The following is an 8,059-nucleotide window of genomic DNA, read 5'->3' on the forward strand; positions in this document are numbered from 1 at the left end:
GCTGATCCCTCCCCAGGCTGCTTTGAATCATCTCTGGGGCTGGGACGCAGACAGCAGTGTAAGTTTTCCCAGGAGTTTCCAGTGGGCACTGATGACTCGTGACCATTTTTACCCAGCTTCTCAAAGGTCAGAAGTGTGTCACTGCAGATTTCTATTTTTCTGGCCAAGGTTCTGACCTTCCCTCATCTCCTCCCCCCCTTTTCAGGTTCTTCTCAAAGGATTTGCTGTTCTTAGAGCATGAAAGCCACTGCCACCATAGTGCTTGCTCAGTTGTCCCTGTGGGCACTCAGCAAGTGTCTGAGGGGGAAAGAGAGCTTCCCGTGTGCCCCAGGGTCTTAGAGATGCTTGGCCCTTTGATCCTGTAGTGACACCTTGTTGTGGGTGGCTTTGTCCTTATTTCATGGGTGGAGAAAACAGAGGCTGCAGAGGTGAGGTGACATACTGAGGGCCAACTAGGTAGGACACGATGGAGCTGGGCATGAAGTTGGGTGTTATTCCAAAGCATGAGCTCTGGTCTCGGTGGAGTTGTGTGCGTTTCCTCACCCCGGGTCAGACTGAACTCACAAGGGTAATTGAGTGGAAGTTGCACACTGTGAATTAAAATCGCTCAATGAATACATCGCTTTTATTTTCAGATCTTTATTGATATGTTTTATTGCTCAGGATGTGACTGAGATTACGTGATAATCGCAGTTGACCAGTTGTTTTAGTGTCTCCTGTTGAGGTTTTTCTTTACCAGCTAGGCAGTATTCTTTCTCTCTCTCAAGATGCATGCAAAGTGTCAGTCTTGTTTTAAACAGTAGAAGAGGTTTATTGATGGTCAAATATGGTGGGGCTGGGCCTGGAGGGGAACCCGAGTGTGGCGTTTATATGAATTCTGAGTGTTCATTAAGCAACAGTTTGTTCCACTGTGAAACAGATCTTACCAGGTGTCAGCTGATATAGTGTAAGTAGGTCCCTAGTATAACGTAGGCCTCAGTAAATGGAAACAGGATTGTTGCTACATTCACTCTTATCATGCCCTTTATTGCCTTAAGTGATGTGACCAAGTCTTATTTAAGTCTTTATTCATGTGTGACTTTTAAAAACTAAATGGTTTGGGGATCAGACGATGGTATAATGGTTACGTTACTAGACTCCCATGTAGTCTACCACAGTTCGAGTCCCAGACCTGGAGGCTTTAAACTCAAAATGGGTACATATGCGTGCATGCCTAAGATCCCAAGAGGAGGATGGAGAAGAGATTGCAGTGTGGCCATCCCCTCTGGGGGATGATTTCTCACTTTCTGTTTTCTCTGGTAAACACATGCGCCCCTATAGCAAAAATCTCTCTCTCAACACCCCCCCCCAAAAAAAAACCCCCAAAACAAATGGTTTGTCCTTTGAGAGCAGAAACCAGTCTTTTTTTTTTTTTTTTTTTTAAGAAACCAGTGCCTTCTACATCTTCATCTTTATTTTTTTAGTGTCTAGCTAAGGATTTGTACTTGATATGCTTAATCTGCAATTGTAAATTATTTCTTTAGTTTTAATCTGAGTTTCTTGAATTTAGGCTTGCCATGGAACCAGTTTGTAAACATTTTGATCATGTGCTACAAATTTTACATGATGATCCAACACACATGCATTCTCTCTCACATATGTACAAACAACTTGTGTATTTTGACAAAAATGAAAGTTTCAAGAAACACCTTGTTGGGAGATTAATGTCTCTATATTGACTGACATGCATGACATTCCCTTTTGAAAAAGCATTGTAATACACTGTAAAGTTATATGTAATCCAATGTAATATAAAGAAGATTATGATGATAATAATAAAAAAAGAAAAAAAATAACTAGGAAAAAAAAGAAACACCTTGTTTCATAAAAAAAGACATACGGTATATTGATATCTTCTATTTTGTTAAACAAAAGTGCCGATCATGCTTATGACCTGCTAAATTGACTCAGGGAGCTGACATGACCCACAGTTTAAGAACCCCTGCTTTTGTGTAAGTCAAGAAGGCTTCTGTGCTGCTAAGATGCACCTCCGAAGCCTTTCCCATGGTGAGCCTTCCCTGCTCTCTCTTCCTGCCAAGAGCCTTTTCAGCCTCAGAGTTTGGCTCCATGGAGTTCCTGTTTTCACCTATTGCCTCTTCCATCACCCATGCCAGGGGCTGAACTGTGGGCTCTAAAATTTGTTAGTTGAAATCCTCCCTACGACTACTTCAGAATGTGATTTTATTTGGAGACAGGGTCTTTAAAGAGGTAATTAAGGATAAATTAGGTCATTGGGTGGACCTTAATCTAATGTGATGTCCTATAAGAAGCAGAAATTTAGACACAAGTGTGGAGGTATGACAATATGAAGACACAGGGAGAAGACAGCTGTCTATAAGTGAGGGGAGAGGCCTCAGAAGAAACCTGTTCTACTGACATCTTGATCTTGGACTTCTAGCCTCCAGAACTGTTGATTAAGCCATCCAGGCTGTGGTCTATTTTTATGGCAGTCTACACAGGGAACCCACATACCTCACAGAGGTCTTGGGTAGAGTTAATGCCTTTGGTTGTCATTTATCAGAGCTGCTTTGTGTTATAATAATTTGTCATTTATCAGACTGTACTTGTTAAGGATTCTGACTCTTTGTGACCGGCTCATTATAGAGACCTACCTCCCCCCTGTCCCAAGTTTTTCTTCATGTTTTTTTTCAAATTATTTATTTTTTAAATTGTTTATTTAATTTTATTCATTCATTTATTTTCATTTGACGAGAGAGGGAGAGAGAGAGAGAGAGAGAGAGAATGAATGGAAGTGAGAAAGCAAGCCACCAGGTCCGGGACTCGAACCATGGTCGGCCACATGGGAGTATCTAGCACTTTAACCACCACACCACCTGCTGGTCCTGTTTCCTCATATTTTTTGAGTTGAGTTCAGGTAAAAATCTCTGAAACTCTTTAGCTGTAATGCCAATTCCCATGAACCTTTCAGAACAATTAATATGGAGGAAGAAGGTGCGTTCTGTCCCCACACAAACAGTGTGGGTGTTCAAGTGTAATTATTGCTCTTGAAATTGGATCTCTCGTTATTGTTGTTAGTTCCTCCATACCATAGGGTATGTGTTTTTGGCATAAAGCTGTCCAGTGTACGCTGTTCTGTTCTTCCAGGCTCTGTGGTAGCTGAGGCTCCTGTTATGAACTTGGCTCTGTTATATCTACATGCAAATTCCCAAGACTATTTTGTTTTTAGGAAAACCTCATGCAAGTCCTGAAGGTATCCAGTATTAACCACTGAGAAAAGAGATGTTCTCTCAGGAAAACTAGAATTTCTCTTTCCTCTCTCCTGTAGGGTCTAATGTAGTCCTCCTTTTCTCTTAAGACAAATATTTTAAAGAAAAAATTAGTCCCTTTGCATAAGCCAAAATAGGATTTCTCTGGCTCAGTCTTAAGTGGATTTTGGTCACTAGGAACTGCCCAGAAAGTAAGATAAAGTCTTTTTGAAGGGAAATTCCACAAAGCTGCCTCATCTCTACAGTTCTTCAGGAGGGATTCCTTTCCTGGAAGGAGGAGGCGCATTTTCTAAGATTCCCTTCCAGGAAGGATGAGGTGCAGCAGGAAGGACTCCCGCTGAGCCCCAGCTTACCAGCACAGAAAGAGGAATGGTTTATTTTTGATTTCTGGGAAGTGGCTTTTTTTTTTTTTTAATTTTTTTTTTTTTAATGGAGGGCAGAACAAAATGAGCAAATGGCAGCTACTGTTGACCATCTCAGACTGTGGAAAAGATAGATTTATAAAGATAAATAGAACTCTGATGAACTTTAGATAAACCCGAGGAAGCCTTAGTCATTTTGACTTCCTCTCACATAAGGGTACTGCTTGTGAAGATTTTTACTTGGAGAAATTGGTGGCAGGTGAAAAACAGAGACCTAGGAAGATAGAAGTAATCCACCCAGGGTTGAATAGACAGAGCCATTGCGCTATTTCCTTCCTATCATGTATATAGATTGAATTCCTGGCAAGAATTACCAAGAAGGAAGAGGTGCACACGAACATGTTTGAGGACTGACCCTGCCCAGCATGGTGGAGCATGTATTTACGAATAGACCTGGAATGTCTTCCCAAGGTGGTAGTTCTGGGCAGTTGGACAGGAAACAAAGCTACCCCATCTCAACCTGGCCCCATGGACTGGTGAAAACTAGTGCGTGTGGCATGGCAGGAAGTATCTGCTGATGGAAAAAATAACCAACTGTAAAATTAATAATTATTAATCAATGTGGTTTATTTCCAAGCCAAATGTGAGTGACGGAGGCCTGGAGAAGAGGCGTACATGCCTTTCTTGGGGTGATCATGTACAGGAGTTCCTTTTATTTGTTTTTGAGATTGACAGACAACATTTACTGAAGAGATTTTCCATTGGCCTGGCCCCAAAAGGTGTTACATGTAGAAGTGGGGGCTTGTAGGTTATAGGTGGGTTCCACAATTCCTAGGTTGGTGATTGGAAGGGAAGATCTGTGTCTTGGAAAGAGATTAGTTAAAGAAAGTCTTTTTTTTCTTTTATGGAGAGGTTTTCGCTACAGGGCGCGTGTGCTCGCCAGACAGACAGAGAGACATAGAGTCAGAAAGTGAGAAATCACCCCCCAGGGGGGAAGGTCACGCCGCAATCCCTTCTCCTCCATTCTCCTCTTGGGATCTTGGGCACGCACGCACATGCACCTGGTCCTGAGTTTTAAGCCACCTGGCGTTGACTACCTGGGAGTCCAGGGACATAGCCATTATGCTAACTGCTGGTTCCCTGTTAAAGAAAGTCTTAATCTACATCTCAAGGAAAAGGGAAGTTCTGTGTCTTGGGGAAGAGATAAGCAAAAGAATACACTGTTATCAGTTAAAAATATATGTCTCAAAGATACTATGCTAGGGACAGGAGATAGGAAGAATCCTGCTAATAGAAAATAAATGGTCTGTTAATATTTGTGGGCATGACTTCCCCAGTCCCTTTTTTTTTTTGAGAGGTTTTCGCTATAGGGCGCGTGCGCGCACCAGACAGAAAGAGACATAGAGACAGAAAGCGAGAAATCACCCCCCAGGGGGGATGGTCACGCCGCAATCCCTTCTCCTCCATTCTCCTCTTGGGATCTTGGGCACGCACGCACACGTGCCAGGCGTGAGTTCTCAGCCACCAGGTCTGGGACGCGAACTGCGGTCGACTATGTGGGAGTCCAGTGACATAGCCATTACGCTAACTGCTGGTTCCTCCCAGTCCCTTTTGAAAAGATTTTGGAAAATAGGAAAAGTAGTCAGACTTCTGTCCACATATCTGACTATACTCTCTCCTTGGCTTTGCCCGGTGCTGGCGGGAGCTGGCAACCATGGCCGGAAGTTTCACCCACTCTTCCTTCTCAGCTCTGCCCTTTGACTGATGGGAGCTAGTGAGCATGGTCAGAAGTCTCATCCACACTTTCTTCTTGGTTTTGCCCTTTGGTGCTGGAAGCTGGTGGCCCGGCAGTCTTACCCCACTTCCTCCTCAGCTCTGCCCTGTGGTATTGGGAGCTGGTGAGCATGACCGGAAGTCTCATCGCACTTCCCCCTGAGCTCTTCCCTGTGGCTCTGGGAGCTGGTGAGCATGGTTGGAAGTCTCACGTATACTTCCTTCTGAGCTCTGCCCTGTGGTTCTGGGAGTTGGTGGCCTGGCAGGAAGTCTCACTCCCACTTCCAGTGGATGCTCACTTCCCAGGCCACTCTGTGCTTTGTGCTCCTGCTTCCCTTCTGTTCTCTTGCCTGTTTTCTCTTCCCTGGGCTCAGCAAATCAGTTCATTGACTAATTTCCACAAAAATCTATGTGTAGCGATTTTTTTGGGGGGTGGGGTGGGATTGGGGGAGCTGTATTCAGATATGTTGGGGAGGGCCTTGCCCCATCCTCTCCATCTGATGTAAGAGACATTGACCACTCCTGTCAACATTGCCATTTCAGGAGACCACTCCAGGACCCTCAGAGACTTGCATTAATAGTTTCCCACTTTTTAGGCCGTGTTCTGTAAGATAAAGTTGAATGCTATGGAGGCAGGCTTTAGACACTATTTACAGGCAGGTAGGGCAAGGGGACCCCCCCAAAAAAAATCTGTGATGTGTGACTCCTGGCAATTCCTATCCTCTCCCAGTCACCCTTTCATTTGCCCTTAGACATGCAGATGTTTCTTTTTTTATTTTTTAGAGTTTTTTTTTTTTTTTTTTTTTTTTTGCTATAGGGCATGTGTGTTCCCCAGAAACACAGAGAGAGACAGAGAGACAGAAAGCAAGAAATCAACCCCCACGGGTGACTGGCTATGCCACAATCCCTTCTCCTCCATTATCCTCTTGGGATATTGGGCTGGCATGAGTTTAAGCCAGTGAGTTTAAGCCATCGCATCCGGAACTCAACTGGTGGACTACAAGGTCGCCCAGGTCAGCTACATGGATGTCCAGTCACGTAGCCATTACGCCATCTACTGGTCCCACAGATGTTTCTTAAAGAATTCATGGCCCTTTACAATAAAACTCAGCTGGGCCAGGCACCCTGCTCCTTCTACCCTTACACATGCAGATACTCCTGATAATGGTATTTAATTTCAAAAAGAACAGAAAGATCTGGACAGACTTAATCCAGGACACACAAATAATGTAAAAGCATTATCACAGTTACCAAACGGGGCAAAGCACTTTCACTTTCTGATGGGTGGGTCCTCCCAGCTGAGATACAAACCTGGAACCCAAGCCACTAGGTGGCCACCCAACCTATCTCGGGGCTCCTCCCTTCTTCCTGGATGCTCTGGTCTTCTACCTCCTTTAATAAACTCTCCACTTTTAACCCCTCTATGTGTCCACGTTTCTAATTCTCCTGAGTGTGAGACAAGAACCCGTGTCCCACTGCGGGTGCTGGTCCTGATCACTCCTGCGCCCTGTTCCTGTGTCATGTGGATAGAAAGTCTGACTGCTCTTTCCTATTTTTCCAAAGTCCTTTCCAGAGGGCCTAGGGGGAGTCACACCCACAGATGTTGAAGGGCCATTTTGGCCAGTTAGTAACAGGATTCTTCCTACATCCTGCCCTTGGCATAGTATTGGAATACCTTTGTGATGTATATATTTAAGTCTCCTTATCACTGTTAAAGTACATTCCTTTCTGATCTCAGCAACCTTCCTTTTCCAATCACCACCCTAAAGACTGTAAAACCCCCCTATAACCTACAAGTCCCCCATCCCACCCCCACATCCCTCCTTTTTGGGCCAGACCAATGAAAAAACTTCTCACTAAATCCCAAACTCTGTCTGTCTCTCTCAAAATCAAATAAAAAGACCCTTGTACCTGACCACCCGAGAGAAATGTGTGTTTTACCTCCTCTTTGGGCCTACCTTGCTCATATTCTGCTTGGAAATAAACCGCATTAATTATTAATTTTTTTAGAGTTGGTTGTTTTCTGATCTTGTCGACGGCGATGGAAAGTAAGCAACTCTAAAAAATTAATAATTAATGCGGCCAGGTCGTTTATTTATTTTTTGTTAATTGCCAGAGGGCTCGTGTGCTCACCAGAGAAAGACAGATAGCACCCACCAGTAGGGTCTAGTCATGCTGCAGTCTCTGCTCCATTTCTCCATCATGTCGGGAGTTTGGTTACACACGGACTTGCCCCTGGTGTGTTTTTCAAGCTTTTGCGCCCAGATTTTGAACTCTCGTCAGCCAGGTGGGATCTGGATCCCCTAACCACAGAACTGCCAGTTGGCCTCCCAAAGCTAAATCGTTATTCTGGTGCTGCCTGACGGATTAGTATTCGGTTAGTTGTAGAGAAAGGAGTCTGTTCCTATGTATTGTACCGGTATCCTTTTGCTTTGGGGAGAGGAAGTGATTTGGTGTAATAGTTCCTCTCCTTGCATTCTCTGTTTTAAAAGGAGGAAAAGAATCATACCTTGGTTTGATATGAAATGAGGTTGATAGTGGAATGTCTAATGACCTGAGGTCCCTGGTCAGTCTCTGCTTTTTAAATCATGCTTTTTATCTGAACCGGGAGGGGGGGGGGCAGGACCATTCTGATTTACATTCTGTGTCCCCTCGGAG

This window comes from Tupaia chinensis, unplaced genomic scaffold (genome assembly GCF_000334495.1).
Source record: "Tupaia chinensis unplaced genomic scaffold, TupChi_1.0 Scaffold000503_1, whole genome shotgun sequence".
NCBI lineage: Eukaryota > Metazoa > Chordata > Mammalia > Scandentia > Tupaiidae > Tupaia > Tupaia belangeri.